This window comes from Callospermophilus lateralis, chromosome 5, assembly GCF_048772815.1.
Source record: "Callospermophilus lateralis isolate mCalLat2 chromosome 5, mCalLat2.hap1, whole genome shotgun sequence".
Lineage (NCBI taxonomy): Eukaryota > Metazoa > Chordata > Mammalia > Rodentia > Sciuridae > Callospermophilus > Callospermophilus lateralis.
In genome coordinates, this window is record NC_135309.1 from 138306243 (window position 1) to 138318882 (window position 12640).

At 31.1% G+C, this 12640-nt stretch overlaps 1 pseudogene; it reads left to right on the forward strand.

Moving 5' to 3' along the window:
- The first annotated feature begins 6964 nt into the window (after positions 1 to 6964).
- On the forward strand, positions 6965 to 7237 carry LOC143399783 (large ribosomal subunit protein eL43 pseudogene; annotated as a pseudogene).
- Positions 7238 to 12640: the final 5403 nt, after the last annotated feature.

The window sequence follows — 12640 nt, forward strand, 5'->3', positions numbered from 1 at the left end:
AGACTCTAGAGATCACCATAGTGTACAGTATGGTAGCATAACATACTCAGGCTGCACACCATTTGAGGAAATTTCTTTAGAAGAAATTATTCTAATCTGAACAACACAGACACGACAAATGTCCAAAGTAAATTTTAGAAACCTTCTTATATTAACTTCTATTTCTAAAGGGATTTTATCCGCTACTAAATTTTGTATGATCCTGTATAAGGACTATTTCTGGGAACTAAGTATATAACTCAGTGCTAAAAAGCTTGCTCAGTGCTCGTGAGGATCTGGATTAAATGCCAGCACCACCAAAAATAAATAAATCAATAAACAAACAAATAAATAAATAAAAGAATATTTCCATTGAAGTTACATTTTTAAAAAATATTATTTTAGATGTTGATGAACCTTTATTTTATTCATTTATTTATATGTGGTGCTGAGAATTGAATCCAGTGCCTCACACATGCTAGGCAAGTGATCTGCCACTGAGCCACAACCCCAGACCCAAAGTTACAATTATTCATTGACAGAACAACATTAAATTACACATTCTGGCTCAATATTTTGCAATATTATAGCTATGTCAATTATAAGAAAATTATTTAAGAAAAATGCTGAAATCTACACTCAAATATTTCATTTGTATTTTTCATTGTATAATTGCCTGTTTTCTTTATACAGCTCACACATTTAGTGGGAAATATTTCCATTTTAAAAAGTTATATATATATATACATTCACATATGCACACTAATCGAAGTTTTAATTTACTTTGTTGATAAAGCTAAGTAGCATTTTCCAAGTCAATTAATATTGTAGATTACACACATCATTTTCTTAGCTTTCACATTTATTTGCCATATCCAATTCCTAAATGATTTTGCATAAATGATTATTTAATTACAGTAATTTTTATATTTTAATTTCATACAAAATGTAAATTAATTTCTAGAAATCATAAACTGCATTAAGAGGCACCACATAAATATTTTTTTCTAACTTGGATTAGAGTTTTGCCTTATAATTCTCTAAACCAGTTTTCATTATTCTAAATGGAAATTTGTCTTCAATTATTAGATTTTCTACAAAATGTGTTATTACTCAAAATCTCCTTCATGATGATTTTGAATGTAATTATTTTTTGTGTAAGTTTATTTATGATATATGTGTATTATACACACAAATAGATACCAGTATTCTTGCTTCTAGGTGATTATATGTAATTAATATGAATTTCTTCTTTTTTTCCTTCACTTGTCTTATTCCTGTATTTTCAGTTCACTTTTTAAAATTTATCATTTTACCAATGTGAGAATATTATTTTAACATAAAGCAATTCTTCAAGGAAAGAAAAAGTGTTGGAGAAGAAAATGAAGAATGTTGATAAATGTTAGGAGAATTTGGTATTCACAAGCAGTTATAAAGTTAATTCCCAACAATTGTTAAAGAAAAGGGAAATATCAAATATTGTATATTGAAAACATAAATTTTTACAGCCTATATGGAAAAAATACTACCAACATAATACAAAGGAAAAAAGTCTCTAGTAATAAAACAATAATATGTAATAAGAGATATATAAACCATTTTTAAGGAATCTGACCTTGAAGTAAAAGAAATGTAACATACCTCATATTGTCTCATAACTATTTTCTACCCGTCAATATATCGAAGAATAAAACATTAGGACATCAGCCTCCACTGCAATCATATTTCCAAACTACAGAAATGAACATGTATTTATTCATAAGTCTACTCTTGTCTTAATATGATAATGATGTGTGTTATTTCTACTTAGCAAATTATTAATATGTGCCTTTTCCTTGAAGTTGTCTTTTGCACATATATCCTTCAGCTTGAAGAAACAAAACACAGTGAAAATTTGTTTCACTATTTAAACACTAATTTAAAAATATTTTGCTTGTCATGTATTTTTGAAATGTATAGTACTAGTGATTACTGAATGTAGAAAAACTGGAGAGGAAGCAAAGTTTTACAAAACGGCACAAAAGTAAATATATTAAAGGTGACTTCTAAATCTCATTATTTGAAGCATGTTCTGGCAAGTTGATATATTTGATGTTTTTGGAAATAAAGAGAAAATAATATTTTGAGATTAAAATAGACTGTTTTTCTCATTCTTCTGGTTGTACATGATATAAAATCATGCTGATAGTATAGTTATATATGCACATAAGGTAATCTGATTTATTCTCCTATCCTATGACCACATCCCCTCCCTTATACACAATCTAAAGTAACTCTATTGTTCATTAGCACCCCCTCCCATTGTGAATTAGCATCTTTATATGAGAGAAAATATCCAGTGTTTGGTTTTTTGGAATTGGCTTATGTTACTTAGCATGATATTCTCCAGCTCCATCCATTTACAGGCAAATGCCATAATTTCAGTCTTCTTTAAGTCTGACTTATATTCCAGGATATAATGATAGGAAAATATATATATATTTTTAAAATCCATTTATCTGTTGAAGGACATCTAGTTTGGTTCTATAGTTTATCTATTGTGAATTGAGGTGCTATAAATATTGATGTGGCTGCATTCCTGTAATATGCTGATTTTAAGTCCTCTAGGCATAAATACAGAAGTAGGTTTGCTGGGTTAAATGGTGGTTCCATTTCAAGTTTTCTGAAATATCTTCATATTGCTTTTCATAATGGCTGGACCATTTTGCATTCCCTCCAGCAATGTATGAGTGGACCTTTTCCCCCACATCCTCACCAATATTTATTGTTGTTTGTACTCTTGAAAATTGCCATTCTAACTGGGATGAGATGAAATCTTAGAGCAGTTTTGATTCTATATCATGTACAACCACAAAAATGAGAAATTATACTGCAATATATATAGAGTATCAAAAGTGCATTCTACTGTCATGTATAACTATTTAAAATAAAGAAAAAAAGTAAAAGAGAAAAAAAAGAAAGAAAAAAGAAAAGGAAAAGAAGTGGGTGTTTTCCAAAGAACAGTTTACAAATAGACACACATAAGCAAACTAGAATCTACTTTTTCCTCCAAATGAGGAACTTGAGGCAACTTTGACACACTGTATTAAGCCCTATGCTTGAAAGAAAAATATTCCCCCCAAAAGGAGTGTTTTTAGTTTTAACAACATTTGACCTCACCTCAGCTAGCATTGTACTTGTTTTATATGTAAAGAAGTCAGCATTTATACACAGTCCAAACTATACTTGAATATGCTTTATAGGATAAACATAACTGAAGTATTTTTAAAATAGAATTGTTTTTTGAATCTACAGCAATGGCATGAAACAGGCTCTGAAGGGTTTGATGTGAAGGACATATGGTCAAGAAGCCCACCTCTCCTCACACCTACCTAGTGACTGTTGATGGTGTAATGCCTTAAACAGTAGAAGGGATTATTCTTATTTTTAACCTTAAAAGAGCTGGAGGTAGAAGAAAAAAAATACTTTTGTTCTGAGGAAATAAACTCTCAAGGAGCTGCAGCCTTGTTGTCTCTCAAGTAATCATGCCTTCTCTACCTTTCCTTTTGACAATTTCACCCTTTTGGAATGATAGTCTCTATCTCATCTATTTTAGAGATACATAACTTGTTTGATTCTATGGCTATTAACTGGAGGGTAATTTGCCTCAGTATGAATTGTACCCTGAGTATTAACCATATCAGATTTAGAGGATATTTAGAAGACACTTTGGACTTGGACTTTAAACTTGATGCTGAAAGAATTAAGACTTTTGCAACTATTGAGTTAAAATGAATACCTTTTGTATGTGGCAAGGATACTCCTCTGAGGGGCACAGGGGCAGTGAACTGTGATTAGAATGATGGATTTGTGTTGAAACTTAACAATCCGTGGACAGTATAATGAGATGTGGTCCTTAAGATGTTGAGCCATTAGTGATCTTCTCTTATTAATTAGATTAGGTAACTTTACAAAAGATATTGACAGTAAGAGTGTGCCCTTCCTTCTTACTCTTTCATCCCTTTTTTCCTGTGAGAACAGTTTTCCCCTACAATATGGAGGATGCAGCAAACTTCTTAGAAGCAGAGACCAGTACTTTGTAGACAAATCCCTCACTACAGCACCTTGTTATGAGACTTCCCAGCTGTGGAACTGTGGGAAAATCAATCTATGTGTGTTTTTTTTTAAATAAATGACTCATTCTTAAATATTTTAATATAGAAGCACAAATGGAATAAAGACTGATTTAAACAAAATCAATAATTTGTGACAAAAATCTTTATATTAGTCTTCTTAGATTTAAAAATCTTAGTTTTTCCTCATTTAAACTATCATTTTACTTTTTAAACATATAAATTTAGAACTATTAAACATACTGAAATTTTAAATGTACCTTGTTCTTTCTTGAAATTAAATAAAATACATATAAAATTTTCTTAATTAAAAACTGCTCACATAATTACAACAAAAGTGGATTCTATTATCATATGTAATGGAAGAGAATCTATAAAAATTTAAGAGTTATTATTCAAAAGCAAAATTATTTTAAATACACTCTACTTATTTTTTAGTTATAAAGCATGTTCAGGTATATTTTCCCCTTTGCATAAAGTCTGGCTTTTTCAAATATAAACTAGATAAGTTTGACTGTATTTTTCTAGCTTTCACAGGTGCAAGTGTGTTTAATAGTTATATCTTACAGTGAATATATTGAGCCCCAGAGCCATGAACTTCAAATTAAAGAACAGCTGCTTGGCAATGTTTTCTTATATGAACAATAATCAAGATATAGTCATAACAGAAAACCATGAATAAAGGAAAGTGTATTTTAAAATTGAGTTTATCCTAAAAAATTATATTTTATATATTAATTAAATTTGATATTATTTTCTAACATTTTGTGTGTTTTGGTATGTCTACAAGTTATTCTCTTCCCTTATATTATTGGGATAGCTCTTTATCATTATCGTTAATCCTCACTTATCTATCTCTAATGTCTTCTAAATCTAATGTGATCTTCTAAAAACAGTGCATATTTATTCACATATCTTCATTTTAGGTAATTAACATCAACACATTAATTGCAGTACCAATTCCTACTGGCTAGATATTCTTAAATCTCCTATTACATAACAAGAGCTATAGGTAATAAAATGCTCTTTTATATGAACAATTATATATATACATGCAAGTAATATTAGAGTATCAGTAGTTCAGATAATCCTTGATATTAATGATCATGGACATAAATTGCTTCAAAATTGTATGGAAAATGCACATCACCACTTCTTAACACATTATCAACATTTACATATTGCTACTTATTTTTAATAAATATATCAAACCCTCATGTGATAAGAAGACTTTATTTTCACTTTCTTATTGATCTGTCACTATGTCTGAGAATTAGAAACAATGAATTTATTCAAATATTAGTTCAAAGAATGGAATCATATGACATTTGTGAGACATGTCTTTGACAGGCTTTTAGTTGAGAATGCAAATTTTCCATCACTCACAATTATTACAATTATATATTCTCTATCTTGTGGTAATTAATATTTTTTTAAGGTCAACTGGAATTCTTCTGGGAAATGTATACTGTCAAAATATCCATTAACAATAAATTCATTTAAACTAATAAGCAGTGTGATTATCAAAAAATATTCTCATTACTATTTTATTCCTTCTTAAATTCCACACATTAAACAAATAAATCAAAGTTTTAGTCTTTGTCTTCCATTAAATATTGACACTTAGAAAATCACAAAAAAAGCAAAGGATTAGTTTGCAGTTGCAAGGATTTTGGATTCAGATCTGAAGAGCACCAGATTGCACTATGTATTTTGACTTGGTTTTGTTACTTGACAATTATTTGTTTTTGTAAGAGAAAATGTCATGCTTTTTTCCTCCTGTCTTTGAGCAATGTGATTTTCTTCATAACAGGAGATCTTAGAAATATAATTAAATTAAATAAAATAATAAAATAGTTACCAAACCTTAAAATTACTTCAGCTTCTTCTGAGAAAGCTAATCAGAAGTTTAGTTTCATTTGAGTGTCAGGAGAAACTTTTAAATACAATATCTGTTGTTGAATTAAACAAACTCACTTTGTCAGAAGAAGTTATAGAAGGCCATTTGTTGTAGCAGAGCTTGCTGTTAACATTGTCTAATGGCCAAAAGATCAACCCAGGATAAAGATTTATTCCGGAAGACAGATTATAAAGATGAATGAAGAAGGAGCAAATTCACACTGCGTATTTCTCTCTTGTAAATTGGTCAAACTGTAAATTTTCTACTTGCCTAATCAGAAGTAAATAGATTGCACAATAGGCAATGAGTATTGCTCATAGAGAGGTCTGTCAGTAAAATTTAAATTTGAAGAATAGGAAATAATTCTCCCCCAAACCCTTTCTCTCTATATCTCTAAATATATTTAAGGAAATAAATTGAGAAAGATATATGTATAATGTTGATCAAGTCATTTCTCTCTTTGCAGTTCATCCTTTGGAAATATATATATATATATATATATATATATATATATATATATATATATATATATATATACATACACACACACACACACACACACATATGTATGTGTATCTACAGGGAGAAATAGAGGTACACAACACACACACACACACACACACACACACACACCCATGAGTATGTATATCTACAGAGAGAAATAGGGATACACACATAGGTGTGTGTGTGTGTATGTGTGTGTGTGTGTGTGTTTGTGTTTGCATATACAGAGAAAGAAAAAGAGAATTTTATTTTTTAAATATTTTTTTTTAGTTGTCAGTGTTCCTTTGTTTTAATTGTATGTGGTGCTGAGAATGGAACCCAGTGCCTCACACATGCTAGGCAAGAATTCTACCACTGAGCTACAACCCAACCTGAAAGATAACTTTTTTAAAATTACTGTTAAAAAGGAAAGTATATTATTAAAAACAAGTAATTAGCCTCTCTAGTCTCAGGCCTAAGTTGCGGCGACATGGCTAAAAGCACCAAGAAAGTCAGAATCTTCGGAAATATGGGACTCACTACTGTGCCTCCCTCTGGAAAATGTTGAAGAAAATTGAAATCAGCCAGCATGCCAAGTACACTTGTTCCTTCTGTGACAAAATCAAGATGAAGAGATGGGCTGTGGGGATCTGGCACTGTGGATCCTGCATGAAAACAGTGGCTGGTGGTGCCTGGGCCTACAACACCACTTCTCCTGTCACAGTCTGCAATCAGAAGGCTGAAGGAATTGAAAAACCAGTAGAAAGTTCTACCGTACAGCAGAATTTCGGTTTGTTGTTAATTATAATAACTGGATGTTCTGATGTGAATTGCATTAATATTGCACTTTCAAAAGAGATTTGTAAATTGAAGCCCTTCTAATTTGAATTGGAAAATTTTTCTGAGATGGGTTATTGTAATTCAGGTCTTTTTTTCCCCAGTAATAAGATGATAATGGCATGAAACTAAGTCTTAAAGCTTCTAGCTTTTTTTTTTTTTTTTAAACCACTGTTCAACTACTCAGATATACATTGACATATTGTACAAATTTGTTTTAAAGGTAAAATGTGCTAAAATACACAAAGGATATACATAAAAAATAAAATAATAAAATATAAACAAGTAATTACACATTTTTTCTCACAAAAATTAATGAAGAAAAAAATTTATTTTCAAAATAAAATTATTCTGAATAAAGCTAATCAGAATTTGAAACTTTATTTAAATGTATTTATTGCTTAAATATAAAAGCACTACATACTTCTTTAATATTCTAGCTATTATTTAAAAGGCATTGCAGAAACTGATAATGGAAGTACAAATTGATATAATTTTTCGCATAGTATTTTACACAGTAACACAATAGTTTTTAAAATGCTCGTGCCTTTTGTTCAAGTCATTTCTCTCTTTTCAGTTCATCCTTTGGAAATAATGTAATATGTTCACTGAAGTGCACAATATGTTTGTTGAAATTTTTTACAATCACAAGTAGTGGAAACAGTCAAATATTAACAAAGATATCCTGAGAGAATAATGGTTTCTCATAAAATATTAAACATCTTGAAATGGATAAGATCACATTTTAGATGTTTCATCTAATTGTATTCATTTTAGTAGAATTTTGCTTTGTTTATTCACTCATGTAATGATCAATATTGGGAAACCAAAATGGAAAGACAAAGACAAAAATGATAAAGTTCATTTCATTTCCCTATATACTATGAATAAAATTCAAACTATTCAAACACTTGATTTTAAAGGATCATTATTAAAAAAAAATAGTAAATATATAGCTATCAAAAGTTCATGGAGGGGCTGCAGTTATGGCTCAGCAGTAGAACATTTGCCTAGCATGTGTGAGGCCCTGGGTTGTATCCTCAGCACTATGTAAAAATGAATAAAACAAAGGTATTGTGTCCAACTACAACTTTTAAAAAAAAAGTTTAGGGAGGGGCTGGGATTGTGGCTCAGTGGTAAAGCACTTGCCTAGCACCTGTGAAGCACTGGGTTTGATCCTCAGGGACACATAAAAATAAATAAATAAATAAACATAGAGGTGTTGTGTCTATCTACAACTAAAAAAAGTATATATATTTTTAAAAGTTGAAAGACTTTATAAAAGGAGGAATATGAAAAATAATGGTGTGAAGAGTGGTTTTTAAACTGTAGTCATTAGGTTAAGAGCATCAACAAGTTATTAGAAATACAAATTTTTAGACTTTAGTCTGCAGAAATCAATCAGAAATTCCTGGTGATTTTAGTGCTGACCAAAGTGAGCAGATTGGGACAGCTGAAGTGCTTCATATGACATTTTTAGAAAGGGGAAGAAAAAATCATATAAATGGAAAAGAGATCTAAAAAGAATTTGACCTCTATGATTGTTGTGATTTTAGCACAGGATTTCCAACTGGTATGCAGAAATATAGCTAAAGGAGAGAGATGGAATTCGTTTATATGAAATTATGAAAGAGGAAAAAGGCAGAAAAAATAGTTTACTACTCACATAGCACATAGACTAGTAGCTAACTAAATTGTAATGCTCAAACTAAGAAAGTACCTATTTTTGCCCTTTTGTTTTTGGTTTATTGTTTATGCTGTCTTTAGTTTTTACTAAGCTCCCTCCAATGTGCAATAATTGGCCTCACCTTCTCTAGGCTTTAAGACCTAAAATTTATTACATCTTCATCATTGCTTTAAATATCCCCAGTTCATGGTGTTCCTGATGGGTGCTTAACCCAGTGGTAACCACTGTTCTGGAAACTGGAATTTCTGAGTGCTTCCAGAGTGATGTATTCTATGAGACAGAATAGCCGTGGAAGAGATAATAGGGAAACATTCATGTTACAGATGATTTCTTCAGAGAAATCAAATACATATATACTTGTTCTTTTGGGGATCTTTTTTTTTTTTTTTTTTTGAGGTAAACTAGCAAGTAAGACAGAATGAACTGAGTCATAAATCTTTCTTAGCACAAAAAGACTGGATTAAAATCAAAAGCTTAAACAATAATTTGGAAGCAAAGTGGCTTTGGTAAGCTTCACTAGGTGTCAGGGCAAGAATGTGAACTATTGCAGATAATTTAAGTAAGATAATGACCGAATAGTGTTCATTTAAATTAGTGACAAAAAAAAAAAAAAAAAAATGGTGACCTTGGCAACAAAAGCAAGGCTAGATTGATAGGAAGGGAGCCAGATGGCTGTGGATTGAGAAGTATGAATGAAAAATGAGGGAGCAGAGACAGGGGAAAGAAAATTTTTTAAACTTATATGTTAAGAAAAAAACAAACAAACAAACAATGAAAATAGCAGTTTTCACAACTGAGGAGAAAAAAAATATTATTATAATTTACATTTTGCTTTTCAAGTACAATGAAGTATAATTTTGCTCAGATTTTAATACATTCTAAATTGTACACAGTGAATTTGTATCACTGTGTAGTCAGTAAAAATAAACATACTTTTAAAAATAAGTATTTAGTTTAAAATTCCAAAACACTATAAGGCTAGAATGCATCAAGCTCATAATCCAGTCTCTGGAACATATCCAAATTAGGTGAACATCCGGACCTCCTAAAGGAAATGGAGAGTTGTGTGCTTGGCCCTGTGACTGCAAAGAAGATCCAGTAAATTCACAGAAGAGTTCAGATTATACCTTGGAGCTGTTATGGCAAACTGTACATCTAATTGACAGCTTTTCTGCTGAAAACATCAATAATCTTTCATTTTGGGCTCCAGATCCTGAGCAAGACTCTAAAGGCTCATTTTGAAAAGTTATAGCTTTACAGGTCACCTCTGCAGCAGATTTATATAAGAATTTTATAGTGGATAGGAGAAGGTGTAAGGGTGTTTGGGGAGATGCTCTTACTCTCTACAAACCTGGGTCAAAGCTCTTCCTAAAAACAAAAATGAAGAAAAAAAACAAAACCTCACAGCCAAATGACTCTTTTGTTATATTATTTACCTTGCCTAAAATTTACCGAGAAAATGGGCTTTAAGGCCATCAATTGTTTCCATCTCCGGAAAACATAACAAAATGCCAAATAATAAGGTATAAGATGAATTTTTGGTGTGAAAATATCTTAATGACATTAAAACTTCTTTATTATGCTCTGGAAAAAGTGGTTTGAAGATGTTTACCTTATGGGCAGAGAATAACTTATATTTGAGTTGCTGTACAGAGAAAATGTAGACCAATATGATAGCCACTGTTTACATGTGGCTCTTAAATTCAATTGAACTAAAATGCTTTGTTCAATTTTTTGTCACTGTAGCCAAAATATCTGACAAGAATAATTTATAGGAGGAACAGTTTATTTTATCTCATGATTTCACAGGTTCATTCCATGGTGGGCAACTCCATTGCTCTGAGCCTTAGGTGATGGGGAGAACATAGCAGAAGGGCATGGCAGAGCATCACTACTGAGATCATTGCAACCAGGAAACAAAGAGAGACAACAAAGTTGCTGTTACATAGTACAATCCAAATGGTACATCCCCAATGACCTACATCTTCCAGTCACGCCCTACCTGCCTACAGTTAACATTCAGTAATCCTTTGAAATTATTAATCCAGCATATGGATTAGGTTAAAACTCTTGTAATGTCTCACTTCACCTCTGACAATTCCTACAATAATATATGAGATTTTTGAGGTCCAAACAACAACAATCACTCTAACCATGTAGCAAGTGCACAAATGTTAACTGTGGCTGGTTGCTACCATACTATACTATACAGAAGTAAATTACAACTTTCTCAATTCTCTTTTAAAATATTAGCATAGATCTGCAACATCTTGATAGTTACTACCTGCTACAATTGAAGAAATGTGATGCACTGCTCACTTTTTGTATTAAAATATTATTTTTAGTAGAAACTGCTGACTTTTTTTCAGATCAATATTATTTCACTATCTGATTCCCACTTACTGATTCTTCATCCATGCTCTTTTAATGGTTAAAATAACAAGAGTCAAATTTTCAACTCACCAAATAAGAACTTTAGTGGAGTTTACTAGTTTCCAGGATATTTTGTTAAGCTAACACATGTCCTCTAGCATTAAATGAAGGAAATGTTTTCTAGTTTTGATAATTAACACAAAGGTCCTAACTGGGAATGTTTTAGTAGAAATACGAAAAAATCCAGATACCTGTGATTTTTGTGGGTTGGTTGATATTCCCATATCAATACTGGATGCAGTATCTATAATATTAATACCTAAAATACAGTGGTTTAAACATACTCATATTTTGTAGTATGTAGTATGTTTAAACCACTGTATTTTAGTATTAATACCTCAGAGCCAAATTATATTACAAAGAATTTGCTTTTGTTCTGTGATTTTTTTCCATAAAATTAATCATCTCTGAGGAATTGTTGTTGGAGTCTTCTATGGGCAATTAATCTTAAGAGAAAGATAATGGGAAACAGCTCATTATATGGAGAGGGTATGTAGATACAAATAGTTATTGACACACATTCATTCTCTTTAGTTGATTAGATGATAATGATGTGGTTGATTAAAAAAAAATGTAACTCTACCTTCTCAAACACTTACTTTCTTGCAGCCTCTTTTAGCCATGGGTATACTTGGAACAAGTGATGTGTAATAAAATTACACTGTATATTTTTTAAAAATCTTATACTTTTCTTATAAAAAGAAAGAGAGCTTTTTCATGTTTTCTGTCTTTTCTACTTCTCATGTTTTCCTTTTGTAAGTTGTAAATGGCAACCTATGATAGAACAACCTTCTACGAATTATGAAGACTAAAATCATATATTGAGGACATCGAAGAAGAAAGAAAAAAATTTTGTTCTTTGAATAGTTGTGGGTCACTGGCACAATGAGAAAAATCCATTTTTATTTGGTCATGCCCTATAGTTGTATTTGATATATACGAAGAAAAAAACCTCTAAATGATTACAAGTACTTATGTAGAAAAGGCCTTGAGCATGTACAAGGAGTTGGACTATTATAAAAGGCTGTTTCAACTCTCAGTTTCTTGGATCATGTGTGAACAAGGCAAAGGACTCTTACAGAACAGGTCATTGACCATGCCAAGGCCAACACCACATTTCTGATTTCAACTCATTATGCAGAGGTTGCATTTCTATCACTGCTCCTACAAATGGTTGCAAAGATCCACTCAAATTTTCCCAGTGCTCCC